This window comes from Varroa destructor, unplaced genomic scaffold (genome assembly GCF_002443255.2).
Source record: "Varroa destructor unplaced genomic scaffold, Vdes_3.0 BEIS01000004.1, whole genome shotgun sequence".
NCBI lineage: Eukaryota > Metazoa > Arthropoda > Arachnida > Mesostigmata > Varroidae > Varroa > Varroa destructor.
In genome coordinates this window covers 13,665,977-13,679,841 of record NW_019211457.1, presented here as the reverse complement: position 1 = coordinate 13,679,841, position 13,865 = coordinate 13,665,977, and the positions used below count along the sequence as shown (strand labels likewise).

Genomic DNA, 13,865 nt, shown 5'->3' with positions numbered 1-13,865 from the left:
ACCCACTTTATGCTAATGGGTTTTAATATATGATAAGTGCCTATACAACTTCAAATATTTGATATCAATCATACATCACTACTCTTGCACCAGTTGCCAGCAAGAGACTGGCGCGCATTTTGTGATACGTTTCGGTTTTCTTTTTCCCCTTGGCCCGCCACCCCTCACAGTCATGAGTCATATTGCACATGCTACTTCCATGCATAACCGGATTGAAAAGATCAACCTCGTCATTAGATCAAGACTTGCATTTATTATGCCCTCTTCCTATCGGGTCTTTTTCCCCCCTATTCTCCCAAAGCCTCGTGGACTCGTGACCCTCAACATCGCCTTAATATTGGACGGTGGTTAAATAGCAGAAACGTGACAGCATTGTTTCATGGGAGGATGACAGTAGTTAGCAACTCAATACTAGCGAAGGGACGATAATGCGTCATTGTCATCCATCCTGTATGCATTATAAGCAGAAAAACAGGATAGCAGGGTGATATGACTGGCAACAAAGCCCACTGGACATGAAGTACGCGCGTGCTCGTACAGGTCCAGAACGGGCAGGTAACGACGGCTTCTATACCCGTCCTGAACGGGCAGACTAAACAGGCCGATCTGCTGAAAAGTGATTCGTTTCATTCTAGTGAAACAGCTGCGTGCCTAAAAAACTTTAAGTGGCATAGCAAGGATAACAATGAGTCGCGTAAATAGAATAGGGAATGCAGAAAATGTACACAGGGGGGCTTACTCACATAGGCAAAAATAGGCCATTTCGATCCCCTCATCGAAAACATCTAGGTAACTTGCGTGATGAGACGTAATCTAGATTCTGATTTTTATTTTCCAATTATGATTATTGGTATATACGACACTGTTCATTATTATTACTATCACTGTACATCGTTTCCATGAACTATAAGCAAAGAATTAGGCTCTGGCCAGTTTGAGGCTCGTCGCTGTTACTGTTGCTATTCTCAGATATAGCCCTCGTTTACACAGGATTCGGTTGTCTGTCGTGTTCTTCCAGCAAAAATGATTCCTCTACCCCAAATCAAGTCGGAGTAGCCGATTTTTTCTCACGTCGTCGCAGACCTAGCATTCCCTGCTCCATTGGACCACTCTCAATTGCACACGAAGGCTTCCTGGCTGAAAGATCTACATTGATGTCGCATCTATGCGGTAGGCTTTGCTCTTCGACGGTCTTTGTCGTTCCACTCACGTTGCTATTGCACAGAAGATAAAAAAGATCCAAGTGTAGGTAAAAAGGCAAATTTGTAACAAGAACGGGAGATAACATATTTGCCTCCTGCATGCAAAAGTAAACAAGATTGGAAAGATTGGTTCACAATCCAAATGAAATCGGTACCTACCGTTTAGGTACGGCAGAAGCGTATTCGGTCAGAGCATTTTGCCGCGTCACCCCGAGTAAGTTGAAGCGAATTTTCGAAAGAGAATACATATAAAAGTAATAATAATAGTTTTATTAACAAATGTAGTATCTGTTATATTAAAATTCGTTACTTGTATGGAACGAGGTTAGGAGGATCAAAAACGTACAATTTAGTACGAGTTAACGACCTGCAAAAAAAAAAAAAAAAAAACTATACAATTATCAATGTCATGCAATTCGGCGAGTATCTACCTGTGTTGCTCCAGTGGTGATCATCAATAACGTCCTACTATACCGGAAATGCGAGTCAATCTGTCCTACAATCAGCTGCCTATTGTCGTTCAGTAAGTGCTAGTTTAAATTTGAATAGTGTAAGTTATTAGGAGAATTACTACTATCGTTTAAAATAAGATAAAAAGTACGTATCTACTGAGCTTCATTTAAACGAGCTCGCTAAACTATATCATCGCTTTATCTTTATCTGAGCCAATACTGTGAATTGATTTAAAAGTACTCCCGTACTTAGAACACTTTTGTAGGGACTGAATCCGCAATGCTTGTTCTGCAATGAACTCGTTGCTTGCATTTTCTTCAACTTCTGTAACTACTAACCACTAAGTTAACCAAGTTCAGAAAACCGACTCGAACGATACATTTTTATGGGTACTTTTATGGACTATGGCGATGAGTTTTTCACTGAAGTGGAACATTTCAATACAGAAAATATATTGCAATCTTTAGGTACTTCTGTAATTTTGAAAGTAAGTAAAAAACACAGCCAAGTAACTAGCCCAAAATCCAATGTCATTCAGAAAGGTATATATCGATACGCCTGCAGTTAGAACGTTTTTAAGTTATTTCTCTACCATTAGCTGCTTATCGACACGGTAGTCTACATCGTGGTGAACAGTTAGCTTTGACACACGTATGTATTATGTAAAACTTCTAATGATATCGCTCGTTAGTCCCGGTATAATAAAATCGTTTATTACTCGCATGCATTGAAGACAGATTTTAATATTGTTTTATCGAATTATATGGGTTGACGCAGGCAGAAGTTGGTGGGACAAAGTAAACCGGACAGAGGAGATCTCATTATGTTTATGGGATGAAACTTCGATAAACGGTAAATTGCGTACTACGCTAAGTGCCCAGCGTTACCCGAACTCACTTCACTGAATTTGGCTATTTAGTTAACGAGGCACGTTCATCCAGAATAACATACAGTTGCATGATTTATCGAGCAAAGATCGTCTGTTTGGTTTCAGCAGATGCGGAACGCGGCAATTTTCCTTTACTGTAACAGAATATATTTTATAATGTTAATATAGCGCAAACGAAAACTAGATCTCGTTTTGATGATATTCCATTTACCGTCTAATATATAATGGGTGTCCCAAGACAGCTGTGCAAGTGCTGATTAGCCGATACTTGAAAAGGCCTATTTCAATTGATCGTGATAGCAAATTTTCAGTAGCTACTAAATTACACACCTTTCTTTTTTTTGTTTGATGTTTTTACCCTTGTGATTTAAAACGCAGCTCACATGGGTATATCATTGTACATAGAGTTTGACCAGGTGCCCAAGAAAAACCAGTCGGCGTTAATCAGCAACGACCCTAGCATGAATGGTACTTTTTTGAGGTATGTAGCATTCAGACAGCTTTCAAAGCTGTCTCTCTTCATCTGATTAACGATGAAGATCAGAGCGAATATGTTTGTCACACGTCATTGCTTTTCGTGTTAGCACTATATGGATTTTTGTAATAATATGGTTAGAAATAACTGCCATATGTTATCCGAAGCCAGGCGCATTTTCAAGTTCGCGTTACCATTAGGAAGGTAGAGGTTTGCTTCTGAGTAGCTCCTACGCATCCAATACGTAAACGTAACGAGTTTATTATCATGGAAGCATCTGGTGCAAGAAATCCCGTACGCCGTTACCGCAAGCCATAATGTACACGACGGTCTAAAAATTACACCTAACACAACGACAGAATTTACATAATTTTACCGTTTCGTGGGCAGCAACGAAAACGCTGTACACGTACAAAAGAGCACAACTCCATACACATGCTAGGCATCACATCTTTACCTGGTATTTTTCAAAAAGAACCGTTAGTAATATATATATATATATATAGCTTGATGCCGTTTTCCTATATAATTTGTAAAGTGTACGTATAAAATTCTACGGTGACTGCGGTGTTCAGTTAACCATCTACTGTCGATTACAGATGTTTATCGCTAAATGAACTATTTTTGTAATACTCGCCTTTGAGGCTCAGTGTACGCGCGACCCCATCGTCTCCGGGTCACGCAGTGACAATTAGCGAATGTAGCAATAATTGCAGCAGCGACTGCTGTGCAGAGGCAGTCGTTACCAAGTTCAGTAGGGATTGCGGCAAATGATGAGAAGAGCACATGTTTCGTCCTATTCCCGCCACTCGATGACAGGACGGCTTGCTTCATTGGGAAAAGGTAGACCTCGATTTCGATTTCTAGCCATCTCGGTTTCCTGTGTCAAGCCCTAACAATACGAGCATGGGTTACAAGAGTGAAGACAACTTCGAGCTCAGCTGTGGCCCGAGATGCGAACAGTTATTCCAGATGACATTTAGACAAGCAAACAACAGATGCTGCATAGCGAGGTGAGACAGGCAATATGTTGGGTGCCGCAAAATATGCTAGGACGAAACAACAAAAGCGACTGACTCGGAACTTTAGGCTATTTTTGAGCCTTTCGCGGTGCGATCCACACCGATCTTATAGGTATCTGATGGTATTATCTCTTTGCTTTCGAACCTATCTGGGTGACGTTTCCCGCCACAAAGATCCAATAAGATAACAATGTGATAAATGCTTAACCTGAGCTTTAGAAAAGTTTTATTAGAAAAGGTCCTCTAGAAATAGATGATTAATAACGAAGATCTATTTATTGAAATTGACTACAGTATGCACTTACGTAACATTGTTTTAATAATTCCCATTGTGAAAATTAATTCAAACCTTTTTCGAGTAACTTGTTGGTTTTACTCAGGTACAAGTAAACCTACTTTGGTTGATTACCTTTTGAATGGCATGTAGTGAAATATATTGCCTTCGTGACACTAGCGTATAGCCAGCGCTGCAGAAAAGTGTCAACAATTTATATCACTACTAAACGAAAACAGAAGCCTCTGACACAGAGGGAAAAAACACGTTTTTTTGTTCCTGACTCACAAGTTTATGTCGTGTGTACATTGCAGTACACACTGCGTGTCCCTTCTGTTTTTAAACGAACCAGACTGGCAAGTGACCCCTTATAGCCGTGAAAAGCTTCGCTTTAATGAACCAATCGAATTCGCAATCTTTTCATGACTGAGAGAATATATTACCTTCAGTTACTTGAATATACTATACAGATGCATCTCGACGGACCCAGTATCGAAGCAAAATGACCGCAACGACTTTGTCGTTACTTCCTATACTCCTTACGCTCTGCATAGCGTTGCGATAAATTCCAGTCTGGTCCTATGACTAAAATGTACACGCGCGTAAAACAGCCATCGAACAGAACGAATCGTGCTGCCCCAAAGTGGTCTTCACGCGCGTACTAGCGTCTTTATCAAACGCTTCCATTCTATTCAAAGACAATCATACTTCGGGACATCGACTAGCCTGTGACAGGAGTCAGCACAAATGTGCAAGAACTGTAGTACACCAAAAGCCTGACGCTGAACGCCGACGTTCATCATGCCATTGATACAGATATAGTCCGACTCATAGGGATAAACCAACGTTCATATAAATGTACATATACCGACACATGTGGCCCCTGTATAGGTTGTTCGTAGATGCGCTTTGCTATACATTTCGTTCGTTTTTTGCGCGTAATGTCAGAACATTCATTTGAGCCGTACAGCCAGAATTTCAGGTCTTTTTCCCTAGATATCTTGTTGAGCGTTTCGGCCAGCAAGTTTCCAATCTTCTCTTATTTTCCCTAATGCTATTGATAGATCATTACCTTTTCTAGTCCCCATTGGTTTTGTTACTGTTGGTTCCCATAATACTTTGTTTCTCGTGACGAAAACACGAGCTGCTTTGTCTCTTACGGGAAAAACTTACTGGAGATAACACTTGCTGGTAACGTCGTCGTTTTCTGAGTATTGCGTCTGCGGTTTGAGTAAACAATAGAAAGAGTCATGCAGGACGCGCACTCAGACCAAACGCATTGGCCGGCCGGAGCAGAGCAGCGTCACTGTCGGTTAAGAGACCAGGGTCGACAGGGACTAGTAAAACATCGTTTCTATACGGCCAAGTTAGCTTCAGCTCGTCGACACTGACAATACATTCTCAATTCGGCAGCATCCAGCTATACATTGCATCGTTAGAAGTGTAGTCGCGGTGATAGCAGCGGCAATAGTAATAGGGCCTAGCAGTCAGCTCTGATGTAACGCCTAACGGCGGTTGCGGACGTATAACTCGAAGCAGAAGGGTCCAACCAAGAGCAAATGGTCATCAGTGCGCGACGTGCCTCGAAGCCCACTCCCATCTCCTGAGAGTCAAAAGCAAACGGAAACGGCTCTGCCTATTCCTCCTCTCACCGTTTTTCCCTCGGTGGCGTAGCCTTTCCAGAAAGCTGGTTCGGCTGCCGTTCACTGCTCGAGCGGGCACAACTGTTCGGACCTTAAACGTAATATTCTGGACGAATACCCGACCAACTCGTAGGAACAGACTTACGCCGCACCACAGATAAATGCTGCTTACAAGAGGAACGAAACTGCAGGGGCAAGTGAATAAAAGGGCGAGAAAATGGGGAAGGGACATTTGCGATGAAGCGAAGCTGACGAGAGGGCGAACAAGAGGAACGTGAAACTCGTCTGCTGTAGTGTTCTACTGCGACCGAGCTGAGAATGTGACTTATCGGGTTTAGGGATTGAACGCCGCGGTCGTAAGAATCGTGAGCTGGGTCCACGAAGTCGGCGAATAGTAAAGGATCTAAATATTCAAATAGTTGCGACTCTGTATGTGTTGGTATATATATGTACATAGAGAGATATAAATAAGTGTGTGATTATAAGTGGCTGCATGCAGTTGTGTGCATCTCGGTAAAAATGCTGTACGCAGTCGCCTCTCGTCCAGCACCCGTCTAACATTAATGTACAGTGGGCATATCAGGCGTTCTACGATGATCGCGCCGGCTGGACAGCTACGGAAGGGCTACGTATAGCTAGTAACTTTTCGTAGGAACCAATGCACAAAATGGAATAGAAAACGATATCCGCTCTCCCGGTAGTAGTGGTAAAATGAAGGAAAAACTGCGAAAGAGTATTGGGGAGAGAGCTCTATGAAGTTATATTATTCGAGTATCGTGGCCGAGGCCCCTGGAAGCGATTGAGATAGGAGGCACTAAACCGAGCAGAAGTAGAGGCGAAGCCCGTAATGACTGTAAATGACCATAACTGGCCAGTCGATTTGAATCGAGATGGGGCAGTAAGAAATAGCTGGATTCGTGTAGTTCTTGTTATGCAAACGAACCAAAGAGATTCATGGGGAAAAATTAGAGAGCTTGCGGTTAGAGAGGGTTCGCAGGGGCATCGTGCGTTGGGGCGAGGCGAAAAAATAAACAGAGCCAGTGAAAATGTGAAGAAATCGTTTTATAGCGGCCATAGTATCATTGCATTTGCAATAGAAAGAACGCCGCCATGCGTACGAAATATACGGTCGTTCGAGCACGAGCAACGCGGCTGTACCGTTCGCGCTGGGATGTGATTATACCAGTAACAATGAAAAAACGGCTGCATGCGTCCAGCGCGATCTGAGTTCGTAAAAACTCTTCGCATATTTGATGACATCACCACAGTTATGTGTGTTCTTGTAAATTACCTTTGACCGTTCATAAACTTGCGTTCGTACTCCTCACAAACTAACTACGTTAAACCTTCTCGCAAGCCAAGGTCAGGTCGCCTGTTTCAACACGTTGAGAAGTACTGGCCCTAAAAATCAAGCTGGCCTGCTCTTGCACCTCTGCGAACCTCTGAGCATTCTGTTAGGTACTAATGATTGCCTGCGACGCCAAACACGTCACCTTTTATCAGGATTACTATCTTTACGCATGTAACGAGCAAGAGTAGTCTCAGTACCAATGTAACAGCTAATTTTGTTGTGTGCTACAGCAATCAAACAGAAAATTCTCCCAGCTGAGGGAAGAAGTAGCCTCTACAAATTACTTGCTATCCGATTTGCAACGTGCCGCTGTGGAATTACGTGTCCAGACAGAAATTTTCAGATCCCCTGCCTCGCGATACCGTAATACGTAACAAATTTAGATATTCAAAAACAGCCAAAAGCAACGGATGGTGGTTCAAACTTATTGTAATTTTTACATTTCATTGCGAGCTTCAATGAATCTTTCACCAGGGGCAAACACTAAGCTACGTGAACGCATACAAATTGGGATCCGTAGTTATGCTAGTCCATTCTCGCAATATCGCTAGTAGTTACTCAGACCTGTTTGGTAGAGCTTACTTCTTTGGTAGTTACAAATCAACTAATTAAAAAAAAAAACTTCCATACATATATAGTTCACGAAATCTGAGTGGTGCCGTAGCAGGCAGAGCATTTACTACACTAGATTTTACATATTATACCTGAAGCAAAAATGGGAGAAGCCGGCAAATCGGTGCGATATTGGGTCAATGGGAACAGTCTGGCTGGGTGGAGTGGAAATCAGCACCCGCCTGGGACTGTTCTGTCGGAAGGAGACTCAGAGAACAAAAAGAGGCGAACAATTTGGACGTACGGCTAATGCGATGCCCTTCATTCACTCATTACAATTTAACTCTGCGTCTCGTTTACTCCAGTATATCCCCAGGATGTAAATCTGCGTCACCATCAGCGGCATCACCTACCAGGAAAATCCCTAGAGGGTTGCACCGTCAGCCATTTGCTATTGGGTGGCTAACCATCATGAAAGTATGTGAAGCCTGCCTTCACTATATACCTTTACCTCATAGTTACCTACGTACCTGTAGGTTAGACAAAAATAAGCCGCTTCACCGTCTGAAATTGAAGTGAACGCGTTGATTTATTCTCTCTTTCATTATCCTGCCTGTCGGTGTCTTCCCATATGCCCAATGCGAAAAAAAGGGCATTCGTGTACATCGTGCCGTTGGGGGTTAGCTAGCTAGCTAGCTAGCTAAAGGTGATCGAAAGGGAATGATCCGTACTGGTAATCACCTTACCCGTCGCCATTGCGACCGTTATCGCCAACGCCATCGCCATCACTCGCAAAACGATTTCTAATGTGGTCCCCAGTTATTACCCCAACGAATAATGCGTACGAGGAGCTAAGGCGTCGTTATTATTGTGATTATACTAGTCCAGAATATTGCTGTTGTCGCCGCTAAAGCTGTTATTCGAAGTGCCTACGTAGTTAAAGAGGGAGTAAGGCAAAGATTGAATTGATTGATAATTCATAGATTGCTAGATAAATGAAGCTTGTCCTTTTCTATTCTTCACAATGTCGAGTTGGGTCTTGTAGTCCCAAAACCGGCTATTATACCCACTATATAGTCTGTATTAGGCGATAGACTGACAGAGTTGCCGTCTTATTCGTAGCAAAAATAGTATAGACGGCATCGTTTTTGGCTGACTGGGCAGTAACGGGCATCTAGCAAGAAGACCGCGTAGTGTCGAACCAACAAACTATACTTTATGATTTGCCATGAAGCTAACTAGTTAATTAGCTAATTAGTCAGTCAGGAACTACTTAGAACGGACGTCTGCTTTGCAGACCGATTCCGCATGAAAAAAACGACAGAATCCCTGCCGCTAAGATACGAGAAAATAACGGGTAGACAAGCCATAGATGGACGGATGCAACGAACTGTTCACGAGCAAAGCGGATAGCGATAACCGCCTTAACACAGGGTTTTTGGCTATCCTTGAGTGCCGCCTGCGCTGTTATTGTTACTAAATGGGGGGCGTGTGAATAGCGTTGTAATGATAGTTAGTGGATGACTAACCTGGTCTACCGCCGCTACCCGACTGTATGGATGGATGGGCAAATGGAATAACATGCAGGGGCAACGGTGGCGACGGCAGCAGAAGCTAAAGTGGTGGCCATTGTACCAATGGCTACTAGTAAATGATGGTAATTCATATAAGCATGAGGTGAGAGGTGGCATAGCGCCTTTAGCGCCTAAGAAAATCAGGCATCAGCAGAAGGTATACTAGCATTGGGAACAATAGCTGTAGTTGGAGAAATTTGTAGCCTTTTTTGTTTTGCTGGCTTAGTGAACGTTTTCTATAGTACGTCCTGCGGTTGTTGTAAAACTTCTGAGTGGTGATCTACGAATCCTCTGTGATTCTTCATAGAAGATCATGTCATTGGCAAAAACCGGAAAAAGTACTGCCCTTTTATGATGATAACTTATTAAGAAGCTCGGGGAACGTTTTTGAAATTTTTTCTTATGAAAAATTTCGCCTAAGAATTTTTTGCAAAAATCGGGAAATCAATTTGGGTCTTAATATCTTGAATCGTTGTTTGTGATATAAGGTGTGTATTATTTGCTATACTAGCATTGGCTATTTTCTCTTTGTTATTTCATCTCATTAACGACTAAACAAACTGCCTTTCTTGTCCAGCAAACAGCTCACTATTTTAATGATTCTAGTATAATCTATTATATCGATTATAATCCATTTAACGGAGTTTTCAGGCAATAATAATACGGCAATAAAGATATTTTCTATTCGGAAGCCTGATTCATTATTTATACGTAAATGGTTTTATTACTATATTTAGCTGTGTAATGTGGGTTAGAGAAAGGCAGTTACCAATAGCATATAGAGTAAAATATAGGTAGAGCCGCAACCTTGCTCGTACCTTAGGGACTTCAGGCCCTAATGGAGATGACAGGCCACATTCCTCTTCCGGGGTGTTTTCACATACTTGAACGAATTTCATGAAGTCAATGACCCTTTCTGTTTTTGCCGTTGTCCTTTCAACTAGACTAAGGTGTATGTGCAGGATTTTACATGTAGTACTACATTTGTTCGTCTATTACAGATATTTTGCGGTTCCAAAGGACATACGGTACAAACCAATTTAGTCCAAATCTTAGGCTTCTTAAAATTGGAACCTTATTACCGGATCTCTAGTCAGCGAAATAGTGGGACCTGTCTCTATGATACTGTTGCCAGACAGACAATTACGTCATCGTTATTTACAAAATAATTCATATTTGTACAAGTCTCAGATCAATATTCGTAAGCCAACACGCGCAATCGACTCAGAGTATCTGATCGGCTCCCAGAGTCATTTGTCGCTAATGGCTGCCTTTCATCCCGCCGGAGTTCTTACTTCGTATCCGATATCGAATGACGCACCTGTCACTCCAAGATTAAGCTATACATCGTTATTATATTATAAAATTACACGAATTACATATTTAGGCATTTGAAAGTATGATCTTCACGCTCCTCGGTATAAAACACCTGTCTTTCACACAGATTTTACTCGAGCATTTCCAAAATCTTTTTTTTTTTTTTTTTTTTTTTGAGCTATCAGTTGCTCATTCACACAGTTGATACAGCTTAAAATTTCTGATAGTTGTAAGAGCATTTGTTCGTTTCCAAAACAACTAACGATCTTCGGATCGGTTTTGTTACCTGGCTCTAGTCTACAGGGGAATATCGTGCACCGCGTTCAGTATCTACAATTCTGTGTTTATCTTTAATGAAAATTTCCATTCGAGAGCTGTTAATCCCAAACAATTACGTATCTACCAAACGTCTTCTGCTATGGCTCGATAATCGCACTTTATTGTTGCACTTCAGCTGTCTACCAGCGGTTTGGCCGTCCCCGCTTACTGTCGTCACCTGTCCATGACTCCGAGCCTTTCTCTCGCTGTTTTTATCCTCTTGCCTCATTCTCTACCATATAAACACAACTGATTAAATCTAAATAGGCGTTCAATTATATATCAATACGGCGGTGTGCTTACTTATTGAACGTGTACAGATTTATCTATCAGACGTGGTTTATTTGTTCATAGGCTCGTCACAAAAGTATATGGCACCCCGACAATGAATTGAATGTGGCTATTGACATATCAATCTAATACAAACACATCGCGAGCTCATCTAAGCGTTTCGAACTTGTTTACTGTTTCTAAGCGCCGCCCTAGCAATGCGGGCTTGCATAGGCGAGCGTAATTCAACAATCTAAGTCACCGTATGACTTCATCCGGGCAAGCCGGGCATTGCGATAGAGAAGGACGCAAATTTGTAGGAGGCAAATCAACAAACTCAAGTTAAAAAAGTCCCGTTTCTCGAAAGGTTATGGCTTGTTCAGCCAAAGATGTGCTCAGAGTGACGCGAATGAGGAAAAATTTTTATTTCAGTCGGGTATTGATCTATTTTTGGTTAACTGACTAAGGCATATACGGCCTTTATGTTTCGGGTTTTACGTTCGGTATCGTCGTTAGGCTTTTTTTGTCCGAAACGAACCGCCCATATCTATGCCCCGGTTCAAACCTGATCTAAACGTATCTGTCTCGAAGACTGCCAGGCAAGTACGCTACCCGTTAGGTTATCACGGGAAAATGCACATTGGGCCTAATTTTGGCGACATATTCGTCTATTTATAACCATCTGAAAGATTACTGAGACTACCGAAACGGCTAAAGACGTCATGACTCGTCACTGAGAAGCTATCACAAATGCTTCGCTTTTTGAAGTTTTTTTCAAACGAAATTTAATTTTTCTCTCCATCTAATCGATACTATTTACTATAATTGATCAGATCACATCAGTTTACATAGCTATCATCATTATGGGCTATATTCATCTCCGAATGAATTAAGTTATCTACCTTTTAAGCGTTCTGTGAATTTCAGCATATATCCACATGTAAGCTCTTTTCATCCTTCGATAGCTCAAAAAACTCGATCGTTGACGGTATCTGCAATTAAACATTGCGAAAAATGTCTCACCTAGTCACTCTCTCGCGAAACAGTACAGGCGCAGATAAAGGCACAGAATGCGTACGCCACGCCTCTCTGGTTTTACCGCCTTCAAAGTGTATCACGACACATTTAACAATTTTTGTTAACGCTTAATTCCGTTCGTTATCTCGTTAGTTTTTCTGGCTGTCTAAACCTATGAGCTGTCGGTTACCTCATCTGCGTTCTACCCTCTAACGAGAGCGCCATTTCTGGGAATTCTCTCCCTGCTCATAGACCTCGTAATCCGTAACATCAGAACATAAAAGAACATCCCTCGAAGGTGACCGACCACACACGGGGCCCGTGTTCTTCTTTTCAGTTCACGTCATTGTACCGTGCAGTCTGCGAGCGCCTGCTGGCCTTGTCATTTCGTTGCCGTGTGCAGGTTCTTTAAGAGAGATAGGGGATACGAATGAGGACAGGGTCTGTTGGGTCGCTGGGGTATTGTTGGAAAGCGTGCTGCTGCTGCTACAGCTAGGAAAATGCCTGAATGGATTTGTTATATTGTGAGCCTTGTTTCTCCGCACCTCCGGCCCTTCTATGCTTCCGTCTAGCACGCGACCTAACCCAATCCGACCTATTTTAACCGGCCTGCATTTGCTGTTTCATTTCGCTTTACATAATCCTGCTAAGCGAACGACCACTAGACTAGTGCCCGAATGAAAGTGTGCAGCGCGGCTTCATTGACAGATATGTGGCACAGTTACTGTACCAACGGTGTCTGTCACGCCTCGATAAAAAAGAAAACAAGCTAAAGAAGCAGCACGCGAGGAGGACTACAGCGTTGCTTTTACAGCGCCAACACTACAAATCACCAGCTGCAGCCTCGTGCACCGACCCTGTATGGTCGATAGGCGAGCACAACAACGCGAACGGTAGTAAAGGCTATCGTCGTTCACTAAACACGCGTTTTTGTAGTATCGCTGCAGCAGCGCTGCCTACATTTCAACTATTCAGCCTGTGGAGTTGTCGTCCTCCGAAAGGGCGAACTAACCTAACTCTGCCTCTATGGCGGAGAGAGGCGTACAGGGGGAGGGGTACAGCTGAGCATGTGCTGTTCTGGGTGTATTCTGTAGGCAGTGATTGAATGAGAAATAGATAAATAAATGGATAGCAAGCGCGCCCTCGAGCGAAAGGAGGACCGAATGGCAAAAAAGTGAAGAGTTCTTTGGGAAGAGTCCACGATCATAGTAAAAACAGCGGTTTACAGCAGTGGCGATGGCAACGTCTTCATTGGTTTGCGTGTTACCGTCAGTAGCTAATTTGCTTGTCACGTTTTGATAACGCATTCATTCGTTTTATATTCTTTCAGATCTCTGTTCCGAAGGGGAAGTTCAAGCGAAAGTGGCAGAAGGTGAAAACTGAAAAAAAAAATCATGGAGAGAAACACTTATGTAGCTGCCGTCTCATACAGGAGTATCAGATATCGAGAAGGGTTCTCTTTGTAGCTCGGCGAGAACGAATCATCATACGATATCATCCATACGACT

The 13,865-nt window shown here is 42.5% G+C and overlaps 1 long non-coding RNA gene across 3 annotated transcripts; it reads right to left on the bottom strand.

Moving 5' to 3' along the window:
- Positions 1-794: 794 nt before the first annotated feature.
- Positions 795-13,328, bottom strand: LOC111249284 (uncharacterized). Of its 3 annotated transcripts, XR_002672861.2 has the most exons (6): positions 12,243-13,328; positions 3,657-3,911; positions 3,214-3,363; positions 2,553-2,678; positions 1,362-1,569; positions 795-1,214 (listed from the first exon to the last, which is right to left on the bottom strand). It is a non-coding gene; the product is annotated as an uncharacterized LOC111249284 (long non-coding RNA). The 3 variants fall into 3 exon arrangements; XR_002672860.2 differs by having other exon boundaries at positions 1,362-2,678; XR_015326773.1 differs by having other exon boundaries at positions 1,362-2,678; positions 12,364-13,328.
- Between the last annotated feature and the right edge of the window lie 537 nt (positions 13,329-13,865).